At 36.9% G+C, this 20,124-nt stretch overlaps 1 non-coding gene across 1 annotated transcript; it reads right to left on the reverse strand.

Annotated features, from left to right (window-relative positions):
* Window positions 1–15,016: 15,016 nt before the first annotated feature.
* On the reverse strand, window positions 15,017–15,123 carry LOC118480744. Its single transcript, XR_004863721.1, has one exon. It is a non-coding gene; the product is annotated as a small nucleolar RNA R71 (small nucleolar RNA).
* Window positions 15,124–20,124: the final 5,001 nt, after the last annotated feature.

Here is a 20,124-nt window from a genome sequence, read left to right on the forward strand (position 1 = left end):
CAGGATCACGATCAGCATTTGCTTGAAAATCTTGTTAAAAAGAATGTGAGAGGAGGATTCTCAACAGCTCTTTTCTTCTTCAGTCTTTGTCTTTCAAGCAGGTTCACGGTACTTCTTCAAATGCACTTTCATTGTCAGACGGCGTCTCGTATCCGGTTCTTCTGACTCAGGTACATCTTGTTGTTGTGATGCTTTTGGCTTCTTCAGCAGCTAACAGCATCTCAGTCTTCATCAATCCCTGTTCTTGATTGAAATCAAGTTCTGCACATGCTCACAAACTCATAAGCAAACATTTCTTATGCAACAGGGAGAGTACCATATGAACACTAGGTACATCAAATTTCACAATTTAAATTCTCTTAACTTTTGATGATCATTCAAATCTTCAAGAACGGTTATTTTTTTTAATTTTTAAGAAAACAAATAATCACTCTATTTTTGGATTTTTGGAATTTTCTATTTTTTTTTTAAATTTTAAAGAACTAAAAACAAATAAAAACTCAAATATAAACAGCTACCATAATATACAATTACAATTGCAATGGGATCAAAATTCGTTCTAAGGCAAACTAAGGAACACTTTTCAGTACGAGCCTAATCAAACTGGTCTATGCGATTGCCAATATGTTTGTCCACTTAAACTTTAACGCTCAACTTTCAATTTTTTTAACTTCGTGATATACTTAAGGTAATATTATACTATTATACCCGTGTGTCCCATTCCAAGAAATACCCCCACGATCAAGGTAAGCACAACGATTCATCGTAGCAGGTGAGTATACTGATGTCATCCTTTAAGATATCCTGACTGTGTCTAGGTCTGCATATAATCTGTTTTATCATGTTTTGATTTCTTAACAATGAACACCCAAATAAATACTAATCAAATCCTGGAAATGTAAACAGCACACTCTATCATGCAAGTATCTTCCCTACCACATATTTCACAAGTCCAATCCAGATTTCTGAAATCTTAACTGGGAATAGGTTGAGAAGAGAACAGAATAGATCTTAAGAAGAGATGGTATAATATACAGATCAAACGAGTTTTTCTCAATTTGATATAGGTTTCTTGGGGTTTCTTTTGCGCACTAGAGGGCCTCTTTCGGGTGTATTAGATCTACAGCGCGACAACGTACAGCTAGGCCAGCATGTATCTGGATGCAGCAGAAGCTGTAGTTGCCTAGCACCTCCAGGTCAGCATATATCTGGATGCAGCAGAGAAGGTACACGACTTTTTTCAGAGAAGATTTCAGAATCAGATCAAAATTGTGTGTATCGGGACAACATACAGACATTCAAATAGAAATGAGCTAATTCCAAGTGACTTTCTTTCCTGGGGTCATGTACAATTTTAGTTCTGAACAGAAGGACAACCAAGATATCCCCGGATGATTCAACAATATAAAGACCCGAAACCTCAGATGTTGGCTATCTATCAACACAAGATTTAAGACCATAAAATCATACGCCGTTGGTATGTTACCCACATGGTACATAGTTTGTTATGTTTATATCACTTAATATCTTTTATCATTTTGAGCGTCAAGCCTATCGACATATCGCAATAGATCCTAGTCTTTTCAGCTATGGCACCTTACATGTGTTAGTCAAACCCTTTAACACAAACATTTATTTCACTTCCCATATCATGCAATTTTCTTTTTAGCTTTTTCATTTTTCTAATGTTTTTGTATTTTTCTCATTTTCTCCCCCTAAACTCTATATATGTCTCTCTCTCCCCCTAAATTTGTGCATAAATCTTGGATTTTTGCGCAAATTTACCATTTACTAGAGAAAGGACACTTTATATACAAAGTTATAAACTAAGAAAAAGAGAGAAAAATATTTTTGTTTAACCGTTCTATCATCAGATTGAAGACTAATCAAATTCAAATTAAAGTACTGAATGTAAACGGTACCTTTTGCTGATCGTTTCATACTTCTCTAATCTCCTCCAAAGGAAACATATCACCTGTAAAAAAAAATTTGAACTTTCTGCAACAGTGAAATGTTACCCGTTTTTATCTCTGGAACAACCGCTATCGACATTCCAGAGATTGTCAACAGCTCCTCCTTGATTGTTCCTGAAAAGTAAGGAGATTAGTAAGACATGGGTACCCAGGCCATCGTGGTCCTGGGATTTCCTGAAGCATCAAAGTAAGACACTTCTTTCAAACACAAGTCCCCTTTTGTTTCAAGGATTGGAGACATTGCTGCTTTGGATTTGGGTTTCCAAATCTGTTTCGGTCTAGGAAACGCATTTGTTGCCTTCGGTTGAGCAACTTTAGCTGTTTCAGGTTTGTTAGTTTTAGAAAAACATTTTTGTTCCTGAGAAGCTTTGCGTTTGTTTTTGGCAGCGTTCCAATCCCCATCAGAAGGTTTAACCTTGGGATTCACATTCTTCATTGCCTTAGGTGAAGATACCTTCATCGGCTTGGAATGATTGTTATCCTTTGGTGTAACCCTCTGATTTTGTATATAATATGGTACGTAGGGACGATTTGTGCAGTTTCGAGCAATGTGACCAGCAATGCCGCAATTGAAGCATGTTTGTCTCTTCATGTAGAAAGCATTATGATCAGCTGGATTTGCTCTTGAAGACCCTGAAGGACGAACCGGTCCTTTTTGTGCTTGATTTCCTTGCACATTTCTTGCAAACGATGATGAATTGGGATGTCTGTACTTGTCGTTTGCAGAAGCCTTCTGTGGTGGAGATTGCTTTTGATTCTTCTTGCTTTGCTTAGACTGCAAGTCTTGTTCAGAATTCTCACCAGTCTTTCCAAAAGCTTTGTTAGCACAGTCAAATGCATATTTTTCACATTTGCCATTACTGACTGGCTTAACAAAAGCATTTCTCATATCACGGGCCTTTTGAGGACTATTGCTGCCCGTTGAGGACTGTGGAGAGCCTGCTTGTCTTTGATGTTTAGGCTTCTTCTTTCCGCGTCCTTTACCTGCTCGCTTCGGCTCTTGTTGCTTGATCTGAACCTTTTCATCACTAACCGAAGGTTCAGATTGTTCAGCTTGTGCACTTGGAGCCTTGTTCACATTAGTCTTCTCTTCATCCTTTATGTCCTCAACTTTGACAGAATCGGAGAGTTCTGGTTTGTTGGATGAAATACCAGAAACTGTAGCAGAAACTTCAGCTGAAACCTTTGACGAATTTTCAGCACGAGTCGGTTCTGCACATGACATCCTTGAGCTGAATTCACTAGAATCAACTGATTCCAATTTCTCAGAATCAGTTGCTTCAGATGAATCACATTTGGAATCAGATGGTTCAGCTGGCTCATTCGTTTCATCTTCCGATTCAGTCGCTGTTACACAAGCATCAACATTTTCGCCCAAACCATTAGGTCTAAAATTAAACACAGAGCTAAAAACCGAGTTAAAAATACTACACGCCAAAATAGAGTTTGGATTAGGTTCATTTATTGAATTTTCAAATGAATCAGACTCTGATGCTTGTTCATCCCCAAGACTATCTTCACAATTTGAGTCTTCTATTTCATCTGCACATGCAACCGAACTGTTAGGATCAACGGTGCCTTTTGAGACAAAATTCATTGAAGGAGCTGGTCGTTCATTATCAACAAATTTGCTGTTGATTGATGACTTATCGGTTTTTGGACCGTAAGTCATCTTGCCCTCATTAATTAACTCCTCTTCCGTGAAAGGCATATAAGTATAATTATGATTGTATGGAGGAGGAGTTTTAGTGTATCCCAAACCAGCCCCTTTCTTTTCTTTGTACTCTAGTTGTATGTCACAAATGTTCTTGACCAAATTACTAGAAGTGTCAAATTTTTTAATATTAATTTCATTTACCTGATATTTGACCTTTAAGTCTTCTAGTTCTTTGGTCAAGTCACTAATTGTTGCTAGAGCATCTAAAAAATTACAATTCTTGGCGCTGAGATCTTCTTTTAACTGAACGATATCTTTTCTTTGGGCCTCAATTTTTTCTTTGTAAAGTTTTTCATTTTTGGCCAAAGTAAAGTTTTTATTTTTAATATCTTTGTAATCTTGAATCAACTCAGCGTTGTGTAATCGATATGCCTCATTTCTTTTTCTACACTCAGGAGTGCAAAATACAGAAAGTATCTCTTCACGATCACGAGTAACTTCTTGAGCCATGGGTTTGTTAAACATAAATGCTGAATTTTGTGATGAGTCAGCATTGCCATAGGATTTGATGAGGGAGATCAGCTCATCTGACTTCATTTTGTAACAGTTGCCGTCGGTTGTCACTATTATCTGATTAACATTCATAAACCAACTACAGTTCGCCTGATCTGGAATCCCTTTTATAGCCTCCAGAAGCTTTCTGTTGCTTATGCGAGTAGACACCACCATTTCTGCCTTCTCCATTTCAGAAAGCAGTTCAACAAACCGGCCAATCACTGCATCTATAGATTCACCGTATGAGTAACTGAATCCTTCGAATTTCTGCTCAAGCATCTCTCTTTTAGAAGACATTTTCAAGATATGATCTCAAAAAATATGATCTTTTAACTATTCCCTCAACACAATCTCAAAGCGAGAACCCGTGCACTCGCTAACTGAAACCCTTTGCACGCGAATGAACCCGATTTCTGAACCGTACCTCAACAATCTGTCAAAACCGTTATCACAACCAAACAAACAACCTTCTTTTTTTTTCACTATATAGAATAAACTAAGTAATATTATAATTATTATTATTATTATTATTGATATTATTATTATAGAAATTAATGATTACTAAATGATGACCAAATGATAATAATTATTATATTAATATTAAATTAAAACAAAACCTAAATTATCATTCAATGCATAACTGTGCGTGTCTTCTTCGTTTCACTCTCAACGACAACAACCGGAATGGTCGCCGGAGCTCCGTCGGAGGGAATGTTTATGAAGGAGATTTCGGCGGCGATGAAGATGATGAAGACAGTCGATAATGGCAGTTGCAGGTGGTGAATATGATGATGACGACAGCGGTGCTCGATGATGACAGAGTGTGACGATCAACGATGACGGCAACAGTATGATGATGAACGACGGTTGTGACCGTGATGGTGATGATTCTGCGGAACCCGAACTCGAACTCGATACCGAAACGGAGAAGACGGCGGAGGTGGGCGGTGTACGATGTTGTGAGAATGGTGAACGAGGTGTTGTGATGATGATGACCGAGACCGCGAAACTTGTGAGTCGAGACCGATTGATGTATCTTGTCCAAACCTGTTGAGAGGTGAACTTGAAACCTGGTTGCGACTCAAGAAGATGACACGAGACCAAGATGGTGATTGTTGGTTGCGAGTCGAAAGGTGGATGCGGTTGCGAGTCGGAACCGAGGTTGCGACTCGAGACTGCTCGGGAAAAGATAATCTGTAGTAAAGTTATAGAACTCGAGACCGGTGAACTTGTCGCGACTCGGATGGACTCGGAACCGTGGTTGCGACAGTGGATGACTCGAGATGAACGGTAGAATGTGATTGAATGGATAATGAGTCGAAACCGTGGAGAGATGAGTCGAGACCGCTGCTGAGAAGATGGGAGTCGAGACCTTGGAACAATATTGCAAGCTGGATGACTCAAAAGTTGTTAAGTTGTTGTATTTTATAGAAAATATGGAAATTTTCAATCAAATTAACAACTTTCCACCGAAACTTTGGGAGATTTAAAAAACAGAATATTTTCAAGAAAAAATAAAAAGATTTCGTTTAATCTTTTAACAACCCTTTTCAAAAATCAAAATACCAAAATATGTTGTTTTTATAAAACTTGGATGAACACAATGAAGAACGCGAAGAACACGATGAAAGTTCTTGATGATTTTCGCCAAAATTTTTCGAAATCTTGAAAATTTGATATCAAAACGAGCCTAGAATAGGTTCTAAAGGCTCTGATACCACTTGTAAGTCCCGTATAACCGGATCTTTCAATGATATCAAACCTAATCTTGTGAGAGTGCGGAATCCAATCACAAGATGATTCAAGATTAAACACGAGAAACAGAAAATACGAAGAACACAATACCGAATCACTTTCAACTTGCACACGTTCTATTACTATGAAAGCAAAACGTCTGGTACAAGTTGACACACCACCAATCGAATCCTCTGCCTCTCTCTCTAGAGAAATTGTAACTATCAAGATCCAACCCTAAAACAAGTTAGAAACTTGTTTATATACTAACTCAAGCCCAAATCCCTACATGGGCTCCCCTTGGGCCTGCTTGGCCCACATGGCCTATAGCTTGGCCCAAGTGACCTATAAAGGTCCACAGCCTAATACAAACTAACCCGGTAAAGCCCAGTTCGTAACCATAACCCGTTGTGTTAATTTGATGCGTCAGTCTCACACTTTAGGGCCTAACAATCTCTATAAAAACACTACGAATAACACTGCAACCATCATTCAGCACATATATAATACCATTCAATAATTATATAACACCATTCAATAAGTATATAAAACCATTGGATAAGTATATTACACCATTTTAAAGATCTCTATAAAAACACTACGAATAACACTGCAAAATCACCATTCAGCGCATATATAACACCATTCAAAAATTATTTAACACCATTCAATAAGTATATATAACACCATTCAATAATTATATAACACCATTTAATAAGTATATGACACCATTCAATAAGTATATAACACTACTAAAAACACTACCTCCATTTCTAGAATGTGTTCTTAGTATAATGTTCATAGTATGGTTATTGTACATAGTGTTTTAAACCTGCATGCATGGTGTTTTACCTCTGCATGCCAGTAGATGTTCCAGATTTCATATGTTAAAACACCATGGTGTTTTAAAACCTACATTCCAGTAGATGAAAAAACACCACGCTTTCCAGTATGTGTTTAAAACACCACGCTTTGAATCACAATACAATTAAAACACCACTGTTTGAACATAGACAAAACATCATGGACTAAACATATGATGTAAACATATTTTTTTCTCTATATAAGTATAGCAATATGGTACTCATTTTAAAGATAAAAAAAAACGCTCGTTATTATGGTGTAATTTTTTCTAAAAAAAGTTACGTATAAAAAGTTATTAACGTTTAAAAAATATGGGGGGAAGTTGCGTGTGCATTAATGTTAGTTTCTTAATTTAAAAATGTTAAGTTTACCTGTATACCCTTAATCTAGAAAATTAATATGTTTAATAAACATTATTTACAATTTTGCCATTATGATCCCAACCATTAGATCAAAGATCTAATGGTGTAGATTATTTCTTACCTTTCTCAAAAAAACTCTTTTTTACAGGAACCTCTACCTATATATATATATATATATATATATATATATATATATATATATATATATATATATATATATATATAGGCTAATTATAATGAGAAAACTCACCCCAGTTATGAAAACCCAGTAAACCCTGTTGTGTGGCTAGGATTTAGCCACATCACTATATGTATAAAGATGAAGCCAAGGGCAATTTTGTCATTCACTCAGTTTTGACTGAATATGTATCAAAGAGAGAGAGAGACGGTGCCTGTTTTGCTTGTTTCTCCTCTCCCACATTTAATGTGAAGTGTACTTTGTACTATGACAACTTTTTCTTTATTTTGTATCTGTAACATAACTATTGTGGGTTTGTTTCACATCTGATTTTCTCCAAACAGAGAGTTGACTTGAATAGCTAACCACCACGGAGTGTTTCCGGTGGTACGACGACATTCAATGAAGATCCGGAAGCTTCTTTAACGGGTTCACCCTTAAATGTTATCCCACATAATCTTTTACCTGATTTTGCACTTAATGAAGATGAAGATGCATTGGTTGAGAACAGAGTTGTTGAAGATCCGGAACCTATTTCTACAAAGTTTCCAGGTGAATCATACATTTTTTTTTTCAGTTTTATGAAATGTACACTTTTTCAGTTGTAGCGAGAACATTGTCATTATAGATCATATAGATTTTTACTTTTTTTTCATAAGTGTTTGATATTTACCTTTTTCTGACATTTATGTGTTATTCAGCAATTGAAGGTTTTCAATCTGAAAATGAAAACGTGGACGATTCTGGTGAGCCCAGATGCATACGAGCACATGAGCATATTACCTTTTTCACGTTTAGATTTTTATGGGATCTTTTTGACCTTTTTTTTTGGTTTTTTGTTTTTTTTCACTGGAGACTCAGATCTGCATCCAAACGGCGCCAAAAATGATGGCGATGGTGTTCAGAATTGTACTTTTACAGAGTTGCTATCCACAGGTCAGTTTTTATCTGAAAGTATGTATTTTTTTTTTAGGTATTGTGACACCCCGGTTATAATGCTTGCAGTTTGTTATTAGAATGTGTTTTTTTTTTTTTTTTTTTTTTGTGGTGGTAGAGGGGAAAAAACCCACATATGATGTTGTGGTTTGTTTGTTAGCAAACGTGTTAAACTTGTATTAATAATATCAATTTTTTATTCAGACCCAATTTTTTTTTATGAAATAAGTTTTTATACTTTTTAGAAGGTAACAATATGTGAGGTTACACTTGCATTTACAATACCATTTTTTTTTTTTTTTTGTATTTTGACAAAAAAAAAGTTTTTTTTATGAAATAAGTTTTTATATTTTTTGGAAGGTAAATATATTCGAGGTTACACTTTTTGGTCATATTTAAAAAATGCACCAGCATATTAGGTTGTTTGTTTCTTGTTTTGAAATGGGTTTGGATTTTTTTGTATTCTGACATAAAAAGTTTTTTTATGAAATAAGTTTTTATATTTTTTGGAAGGTAAATATATTCGAGGTTACACTTTTTGGTCATATTTAAAAATGCACCAGCATATTAGGTTGTTTGTTTCTTGTTTTGAAATGGATTTGGATCCAGTTTTGTTGCAAACTAAGGGATTAATTATGTAAAAGTTTATAGGTTCCAAGAATGAACAATTAGGATGATTTATAGGAAATATAAATGCAGCAAGAGCCGATTTAATCGGCATTTCTTGTTCTAAAATCTGTTTCGACATTTGCATACGTTCGTGTATGCTTCTTTGTATTGTTATAATCCACTGCGTTGTGTTTGATTACTCAAGTTTTATACAATTCAAGATAGTTCATTTCTTTGTGTGCCTTTCACTCTGGTCAATATTGATTCAAGATGGTAGTCCCCACACTATGGCTTAATGATAAGGAGGCTGGAATCTCTAGTGGAGATTTCGGGTACCACCCGCTTGCTTTAGGACATGTGTTTGGTTACTCCCCCGCTTTGACCGTAGGAGTTGGTGGTAGCACACACCGTCTCTAAGATGGTAAAAGTCTTGGAAAGGGAAGTATATTTTATTTTAGGAGATAATGTCAACATTGCAACTTAACGCTATACAGTAAATGGCCGTTTAAAAAGAATATTAAACATGTATAGAAACAAAACTATGGATTTATGATGATGTTTTATATTAGGGCAAACACTTTCATTTTAAAGATTTGTTCAAAAACATCCTAATGGCTTTTCTTGCAGGACCAGTTTAGTTATTTTATCGGTGTAAATTTACGTTTTAGAGTAAATGGTAGGATGCATAAAAAGATCATACCTTTTTCTTGAATTAGTTTATGAACTTGTGCATGTATGAAGGTGATTTCTTGATTTTCTTTTATCATTATTTATAGGTACATCTTTCGTGGAGGTCGGAGGATGGAAGAAGATGCCAGATTTGAGACGTGGAGTTCGTCAAGCCAAAAAAGGTAATAATAAGACCATCGATGACAACGCAGCACCTCTTTTAGCCCCAACTCCTTGATGCGGGACCCGACGAGGCAAAGTTCATGCACCAAAATCACCTGCCTCCAGCCTAGTGGTCCCCGGGTATTTCTATCCAATGCCAAGAGCCGCTGGCAGAGGTCGAGGTGGTCGACCAACAAATGTAACAATCGAAGAAAAAATGCATGTTACATTTTTTCGTTTTACATAAACAATGTCCTAAAGTGTATTGTTACACTTTTTTAGATTATTGTAAAAATAAAGTGTGTTGTTACATTTTTTTCAGATTATTATAAAAATAAAGTGAATGTTACAGAAACAAAGTGTGTTGTTACATTTTTTGTATTAGAAACATAACACTCAAGGCAAAAATGGCTATTACATTTTTTCTGTTACAGAAATAATGCCTGTTACTGAAAATAGAGTGCATTGTTACAGCCTTTTAGATTATTGTAAAAATAAAGTTCGTTATTATTTTTTTCCAGATTATTGTAAAAATAAAGTGCCTGTTACAGAAACAAAGATGTGTTACATTTTTTTGTGTTACCAAAAAGTGGTTGTTACATATGTGACGTAAAATTTATTACGTTTATATGTAACATTTTATGTTATAGAAATAAAGTGCGTTATTATAAATGTGGCGTAAATTTAGGTAACAATTTTTATGTTAGTTACATCTAAATATAAAAAAAGAAACAAAACATCTGATGTATATAAAAAACGAAAAAATGAGAATTACATCAAAAGTAAAAGTATGGAAAAAGGGGAATTACATCTGATGTAGATGTCTAAGGCTTGATGAATATATAAAATACCATTTATGTGAATCTTACTGGGTGTTTACATTTCTCAAAATTATACAAAAAATATAACGTTTTTTTTTTTTTGTTTTACTTTTTTTTTTCTTTTAAAATGGTACATATAATGTAACATTTTCTTTGGGTGCTCATCGTAAAATATAGTGTTTAATAAGATGGGTATAGATAATGTAACATTTTTTTGCCTATTGTAAAATGGTACAAGATGATTGGTCAACTTTTTCAAACCAAAAAAAAAAAACTAGCCGATGTTGCAATTATACGTGAAAGTTTATATTTTTTAGTGTGTCACATTTTTTTGCAAAAAAAAAAAAAAAGAAAGAAATTAAAGCACATGGCTTTAACAAGTCTAACCCACTCACTAATAACCTTTTTGTGGATTACATTATTTTATTTTTTAAAAGAGGTCACCATCAGAACACAAGTTACAAGTTGACATTTTTGTACATTCTTCTCTTACATAAGTTATCTATTACCTTTAGAGAGGTGAAACAATCTGATGACAATATAGAGGGTAGGTTACAAGTAGCATTTCTTTTATATCACACATTATAATCCATCCTACAGTTTATGTAACCATTGTCACAAAAGTCTTTTTAATTAAAATTTAAGTCATACATAGCCCATGGATTTATTTTGACGGTTGATACAAAATAGTAGTCATTATGTTGTTTATATTTGCAAAAGTAATTTTTTGATGTCTCTGACAATCCATGTGATAATGTAATGAGCCTATTGTACTTTACATCACATCCTACAAACCTTTTACACCACATGTGTTTGACTTTTAAATTAATCTAATGGTTATAATTGGTTCTCTCTATTTAAAACTAATCCAATGGTTGTAATTGGTCATTTCTATTATTAATTTATAGTTCGTTTTTAAAACATGCTTTAATAGGTTGTAGGGTTTTGTAGAGATAATGATGAAGTGTTACTGTAGACGCCTACTCTTTCTTGATAGATGTCACCATACACTAAATGAGAGTTCTGAGACATTAGATGTAGTATTTTTTTCAGACATGCACAGGGGTTTTGAAGGTACATAAGTCCCACCTAGAAAGATTTTTTTTTAATTTCAAATTATATATGTTTTGATGTAGTTGAGATGTGTTATGTATCATGTTATAGAAGTAGGTGTTGACTTTACCCTCTTATATCTAGTGGTTTTTATGTCTCAAAGTATAGCCTAAAAAAGAGATATTTTGTACTAGTGGGACCCACTGTACTAGGATACAGACCTCTAGATTCAACTTTTTTTTAGTAATTATCAATGGTTACACCCATTTGTTTAACACGTTGTTACATACATTTTTTAACAATAATAATGTAACAAGTTGCTACTTTACATTTTTAACATGTTACGCATTTTTTTGTTACACAAACCCTTTCTAACAATATTCATGTAATAAGCGATAACTTTTTACTCAAACATTGTTACACGATAAATTATGTTTTGTTCATGTAACACTTTTTCATATCTTGAGTAATATGTTAATGTAACATACGGTTCATCTAGTATCATGTCAATGTTTACACGGTAAAATATGTTTTTGTTTAATATAACACTTTTCCATATCATTAGTTAATGTGTTAATGTAACATACAGTTAATGTTAAACGATCAATAGTCTGAAGAAGGTGAATCAGTCCAGTCATAAAACACATTGTTCACATCTCTAAATGACTTTTTAATCTCCAACAATATCCCTCCTTCAATATTAAAAATTCAAGATTATATTAATTAAAATATAAACTCAAAAGCACATGTCTCAAGTTAACATACTGTTGTTAGTCATAGATCTATGTAGAACGCGACAATGGAGACTGATGTGTGTAAAATGCAACATATAGATTACATTAATTGTGGCATAAAACTAACCCTTTTTTAGTACTAATGTTGCAAAAACTATGTTTTTGTCTTCCTTTTGTATTTGCATGATTAATTGAGCTCAAATGAACAAAAGAAGCAAAAAGTCAGCTAAATCTAACACAAATACAAGAAAAGGAATAAACGTGGCATGCCCGACCCCTCGACAGCATCCTCCCAAGCAAAAACAAGAGAATAGAAGGCTAAATACGCCTCGTGCTCAATGAGCACGGGGGCGTGCCCAAGTGTCTGCAGAAAAGACAAAGTTGTAGAAGCTTCTATCACCCAACACGAGGGCATGACCACTGGACACGGGGTCGTGGTCAACGCAAAGATTCGCAGAATCTGAGCAAATCTTGATAGTACAGATACGCTTCTGCACACGGGGCCGTGCCCAGCGGATACGGGGGCGTGGTAAACTAATGCAGACAAACTGCAATTAATGAAGAAAGAGAAGAGGGATGAACACGGGGTCGCGCTCAATGGACACGGGGCCGTGTCCGGGCTTCTGTGTAGGCTATAAATAGGGGTGCTTTTCTCACTTGCAAATCATCTCTTAGCAAACCACCTCTCTCACACTTCACCCACCCACCACCACCATCACAACCCACATCCACCACCATCATCCATCATAGAGTGTGTGTAGTAGTCTCGGGATCCAAGATTGATAGTAAGAGTTCTTGACAATCAAAGGCCATGTTTGCCTAAGTCTCTTACATCACTTGGTGAAGACAAGCATTTAGTGTAATACTTTTTATTTTTAATCTTTTCGCACTTTTTATTTGGTTATGTATTAATGACTTTAATAACTAGTTTCTTATGTTGAAGGTGAATCTTCCTTATCATTTGTCAGTGGTGTCTTGGCGTTATTTTACTGTCTATATAAAATAAAAGATTTACACCATTCATATCTCCACGGTCTATATGGAGATATGTTGGCTACCTGGTCGGGGGTTAAGAGAATTGTTTGGTAAGAGTCTTGCCTTGTTCAGTGTATAGATCCTGCAAGGACCTGGGTCAAGCTTAGTAGGACCTCCTTCAATACCCACTGGTATTGGATGGCAGGGGTTCGAATTTCTTAATCCCCTCATATGTAAGCTACTATTAAACATTAACCCGGCTACTTAGGATTGTATCCCTGCTGACTCAAACTACTTTGCCGAGGGTAACGTCACCTTCAAAAGAGGGGCCTACCACATTACTCATTAATAACTTAATTAATTATCTTTCAATAATCCAACCCTTTAGGATTGTATCCTTGCTGACTCAAACTACTGGGATGAGGGTAACGTCACCTTCAAAAGAGGGGCCTACTACTATAACTAAGATAATATCTTAAAAAGTGCAAAAGTGCGGAAATAATCAAAGGTTACACTAAAGGCGAGTCAGAATCAAGTGATTCATCTTGTCTATCTGTTTTATTTTTATTTTTATTTTCAGCATTTTTAGTTTTTATTTTCATGTTTAACTTTTGATTTGATTAGACGTTGAGGATAAACCGGTATTAAAAGCTCTTGTGTCCTTGGACGACCTCGGTATCTTACCAATACTATACTACGCTCATGATGGGTGCACTTGCCCATATGTGTGTTTGATGTTAGTAAATATCGTGTTTTATAAATTTAAAACTTGAGTTATGTGTTAAAAAGGGCTAAAAATATACATAAAAATATATCACACCGGACGCACATCAAGTTTTTGGCGTCGTTGCCGGGGACACAAGGATTTTAATAAAGTTAGGAATCAACGGCCTAATCGTTTTTTTTATTTTTATGTTTTTTTAGGATTTTTCTTAGATTTTCAGTTTCGGCAGAGCTCAGCACGGGCCGTGCCTGGTCGGACACGGGCCGTGCCCAGCATTGTTATTGGCAGTTTTTATTTTTCGAGTTACAGAGAGTTGAGCACAGGGCCGTGTCGGTGCAGCACGGGGCCGTGCCGAATTCCCCAGTAACAGGGATCCGGAAAATAATTTATGTATCTCCGACCACGGGCCGTGTTCATCTGAGCACGGGGCCGTGGTGAAACTTCTGACCAACATTCTTTTGTGTTTTTATTGCAGGACTTGGAACCCAGGCACCGCACCTGATCTTTCTACGTAGTGTATGAGCTCCAATTCCAGTAGTGACATAAAAGAACCTCTAGACGAACCCGAACACTTTCTAAGAAAAAGACTTAAAGCTAAAAACCAAGAGAAAGTTTCAGGGGACCCACTTCCAATGGCGGATCAACGTACCCTCATGGATTACCTACGGCCCACCGTAGGTAATCTCGGCGCCGCTATCAATGCACCGAATGTCGAGGCCAACAACTTCGAACTTCGGCCACATTTGATACAAATGCTCCAAAACGCCGCAACCTTCCACGGGCTTGCGGACGAAGATCCTCACTTACATATTACTAACTTCTTGGAAATATGTGATACTTTTCGGATCAATGGAGCATCAAATGACGCCATCCGCCTTCGAATGTTTCCATTTTCATTAAAAGACCGAGCTAAGGCGTGGCTTAACACCCTCCCAGTTGGCTCGGTAAACACCTAGGATGAACTAGCCCAAAAGTTTTTGTATAAGTATTTCCCTCCTGCTAATACGGCTAAATTAATGACTAGAACTAATACATACTCACAAGAGGACGGGGAATCCTTATATGAAACTTGGGAAAGGTTCAAGGAGCTACTAAGAAAGTGCCCTCATCATGGTCTTGCGGTGTGGCAACAAGTATCCACTTTTTAAAATGGATTGTTGCCACACCCAAGACAAACACTTGACTCTAGCTCTAGGGGACTTTTAGGTAATCGTCGCCCAAATGAAAAATATAATCAAAGTGAGGAAATTGCTCAAACCAATTTTCAGTGGCACACTCGCCGAGGCAATAAATCTATTGCCTCGGGCGCCCATAAGGTTGACGAAAGCACTTCTTTAAGCCCTTTCTTCTAAAATCAAAAAGTTAGAAATGGCAAAAATGGCCTCGGTTATGGCTTGTGAGGGGTGTGGTGGGCCACATGAAAGTTGGAGTTGTATGAAAGAATTGGATAATCAAACAGAAACGGTAAACTACATTGATAATAGACCTAGGCCATCAGGTCCTCCAACGGGTACCTACAACCAAGGATGGCGTAACCACCCTAACCTTGGTTGGAGAGAACCCGACAATAGTAGTAACCAACAAAATCTAAACCAATGAACAAACTTTCAACAACCAAGAAACGAGTCACAAAATTTCTCTCAACAACAACAAGGGGATGAGAGAGGCTTGAAGATACCGTATCTCGCCTCATCTCCGACACCGAAAAGAAAAACTCGGATCGATTCCAACAACTGGAATCAAACTTTAGAAATCAATAAGCTAGTATTGAAAACATTGAAAAACAAATAAATCAACTAGCTCAAAATTTCTCCGAGAGACCACAAGGCGCGTTACCAAGCAATACCGAAACCAACCCCAAGGCGCAAGTACATCTCATCACGTTGAGAAAATGTACCGTAGGTCCTGCGGAGGCTCCGCTACCTCCAGCTGAAACGAGCCGATCTAGCCAAACCACATCTTCGCCAACAACCCAACAAGAGACGGCTCCTCCACCAAATCAAGAGCCCACCAAGAGTCCTCTGGTTCCATACCCCGATCGGTTGCTTTGCCAAAAGACCGATGAGCAATTCACAAAATTCGTAAATTTACTAAAACAATTGCATGTTAATATTCCATTTGTTGAAGTCCTAACTCAAATGCCTAAATATTCAAAGTTTATGAGGGATTTCCTCACTCACAAAAGGAAAATTGAATCATTGCAATTAGTTAATTTAGGTGAAGAATGCTCTGCCTTACTACTCAACAAACTCCTGCAAAAGAAGATCGATCCCGGAAGCTTCACCATCCCTTGTTCGATTGGGGAATCTCCCATTCGCAATACACTAGCCGACCTCGGGGCTAGCATCAACCTCATGCCCGCATCAATGTTCGACCGACTTGGCCTAGGAAAAACAAGCCGTACAAAAATGAGCATACAACTCGCCGATAGGTCCGTCAAATATCCACAAAGTGTCGCTGAAAATCTATTGGATAAAGTCGGCGAATTTGTCTTCCCAGCCGACTTTGTCATACTAGATATCGAGGAGGATACCGAAGTACCACTCATCTTGGGAAGGCCATTCCTAGCTACGGCCCACGCAGTGGTAGACATGAATGGTGGAACACTAACATTGAGGGTTGGAGACAAGGAGATGAAGTTCGGGGTTGGTAAAAGAGTAGAAGACGACGACCCGGTCAATTACATGAAAGTCATAGACTCAAGTTTGGATGATGCTCTCCAATGGTGCAACATGGGATGCAAAACATCCCACTTGGGTAACATATGACTGACTTTGGGTCTAGCCAAGGACCCTTATAAACGTGGCGCACCACGGAGGCATTCCACGGAAGTATCCTTAGTTTAGTTTATATTAACTTTTTATGCTTTCTAGTTTAGTTTTAATTTTTAGGAATAAAACACACTCGGAATGGTGAAGGATACTAAAGGAAGCTTGAACCAACACCCCATGCACAAAAACAGAGCCTCCCGACCATTTTTCTTCGTTATAGCAAGTTCAACACGGGGGCGTGCTCAGTCAACACGCCCCGTGCTGAAAGATCTGCAGAAAAATGCCAGTTCAGGTAACTGGACACGGGGCATGTTCAGGGAACACGCCCCCGTGCCCAGATTTCTGTTACTTTTTAAAGATTTCTGTTACTGGCAACCTGAACACGGGGCCGTGCCCGGACACCCCGAGCCCGTGTCCAGACGCCCAGTAACATTAAAATTTGTTTTTAACACACCTTTTACACATTCAATCAACCTAAAAACTTATTTTTGGGACACATTGAGGACAATGTGTAATTTAAGTGTGGGGGGATGCTAAAACCTTGAATTTTGCAAGTCCTAATTACAAGCCTTACACAAAACTCTATTGAAACTGCTAATCACCCCAATTTTTTTCAAAAACTTTTCATTTTTTACTTGTCTTTGTTTAACTTGGGAATTACAAGTTTTAAAAAGGTTATATTTTTACAAATTTACAACCGATAGCATCGTGATAAAAAGAACCAGCATAAGAATATTATGAAACGGCATAACAAATCTAGTTAAAATTTGATTATATATACTTGATCACATAAAAACCCATTCCCACAAAAAGTGAGTTTTGAGCCTTTATTGAGCATACAAATATACATCTTTAAACTAAATGCTCATTTTTCGTTTCTTGTGTGAATAGCCCCTTGGTTTCTTACAACTCTAGAACTTGCCATGACAATACATTCCCGGTCCTTACCAACTTAAACCCAAGTAAGTAAATGATGGAGGCATTAGGACAAACCCTTTTTCTTTTCAACACCATTATTTTCTTTTTTTTTTTTTTTACCACCTACCCAAAATCCCCCTAGTTAACCCCTTTGAGCCTAAACCTTTTTATTTCTAAACCCACAAACAAACACCTTTTTACCCACCAAAACCCTCTTTCATTTTAAACCCTTTATTTTAGTAAAAAGCTCGGTTTTTCATGTGACATTCCTTATCAAAAAAAAATGATGATGATGAAGCCAAGAAACAAACAAGTTTATCAAAAAGAACTTTGTTTGAAGATTTGCTTCATTAGAATAAAAAGTTACAAAAATAAAAAGTCTTACGAAAACCGACGCTTTTTATGCCTTTCGCCCTTTTCTACTAACCACTAACCCAACCACCTACCTTTAACCCAAGCCTACCCCTTCCCCAAAAGTCCTATTGATATTTACAAAGGTTTATAGTTAAAAAGGAGGAGGATTGATTGCTTGGCAAGCATATGGTAGAAGTAAGTTCCATGCCGCTCTCGAGGGTTTCACAAAAATACATCTTCGGCCGAGTGTTGAGTGATCTCCCGTGAGGTATGTGAACTTGTATATAAATGGAATTTAAAAAAAAGGCATGTTATGCCCAAATAAATAATTTCTCTTATGAAATGTTCTAAATAAATCATGACGAATAGGATTGTAAATAACATAAAAATGAAACCTAATAAAAATATTGGATTCCCGACACTTAAAGACAAGCCCAAAACCTTCTCTTCTACCCATTCCATTTGGGAGTGTAAAGCCACATTATAAAGAGTTTTGCTTGAGGACAAGCAAAGATTCAAGTGTGGGGGTATTTGATGTGTGTAAAATGCAACATATAAATTACATCAATTGTGGCATAAAACTAACCCTTTTTTAGTACTAATGTTGGAAAAAATATGTTTTTGTCTTCCTTTTGTATTTTCAGGATTAAATGAGCTCAAATCAACAAAACAAGCAAAAAGGCAGCTAAATCTAACATAAATACAAGAAAAGGAATAAACGTGATTGGCCTGACCCCTCTACAGCATCATCCCAAGCAAAAACAAGTAAACAGAAGGCTGAACACGCCCCGTGCTCAATGAGCACGGGGGAGTGCCCAAGTGTCTGCAGAAAAGACAAAGTTGTAGAAGCTTCTATCACCCAACACGGGGGCGTGTCCACTGGACAAGGGGCCGTGGTCAACACAAAGATTCACAGAATCCAAGCAAATCTTGATAGTACAGATACGCTTCTGCACACGGGGCCGTGCCCAGCGGACACGGGGGCGTGGTCAACTAATGAAGACAAAATGCAATTAATGAAGAAAGAGAATAGGGATGAACACGGGGTCGTGCTCAATGGGCACGGGGCCGTGTCCGGGCTTCTGTGCAGGCTATAAATAGGGGTGCTTGGCTCACTTGCAAATCATCCCTTGGCAAACCACCTCCCTCACACTTCACCCACCCACCACCACCATCACAACCCACATCCACCACCATCATCCATCATAGAGTGTGTGTAGTAGTATCGGGATCCAAGATTGATAGTAAGAGTTCTTGACAATCAAAGGCCATGTTTGCCTAAGTCTCTTACATCACTTGGTGAAGACAAGCATTTAGTGTAATACTTTTTATTTTTAATCTTTTCGCACTTTTTATTTGGTTATGTATTAATGACTTTAATAACTAGTTTCTTATGTTGAAGGTGAATCTGCCTTATCATTTGCCCGTGGTGTCTTGGCGTTATTTTACTGTGTATATAAAATAAAAGATTTACACCATTCATATCTCCACGGTCTATATGGAGATATGTTGGCTACCTGGTCGGCAGTTAAGGGAATGGTTTGGTAAGAGCCTTGCCTTGTTTAGTGTATAGATCCTGCAAGGACCTGGGTCAAGCTTAGTAGGACCTCCTTCAATACCCACTGTTATTGGATGGCGGGGGTTTGAATTTCTTGATCCCCTCATATGTCAGCTACTATTAAAACATTAACCCGGCTACTTAGGATTGTATCCCTGTTGACTCAAACTACTTAGCCGAGGGTAACGTCACCTTCAAAAGAGGGGCCTACCACATTACGCATTAATAACTTAATTAATTATCTTTCAATAATCCAACCCTTTAGGATTGTATCCTTGCTGACTCAAACTACTGGGTTGAGGGTAACGTCACCTTCAAAAGAGGGCCTACTACTATAACTAAGATAATCTCTTAAAAAGTGAAAAAGTGCGGAAATAATCAAAGGTTACACTAAAGGCGAGTCAGATCCAAGTGATTCATTTTATCTATCTGTTTTATTTTTATTTTTATTTTCAGCATTTTTAGTTTTTATTTTCATGTTTAAACCTTTTTCTAAACTTTTGATTTGATTAGACGT

This window comes from Helianthus annuus, chromosome 7, assembly GCF_002127325.2.
Source record: "Helianthus annuus cultivar XRQ/B chromosome 7, HanXRQr2.0-SUNRISE, whole genome shotgun sequence".
NCBI lineage: Eukaryota > Viridiplantae > Streptophyta > Magnoliopsida > Asterales > Asteraceae > Helianthus > Helianthus annuus.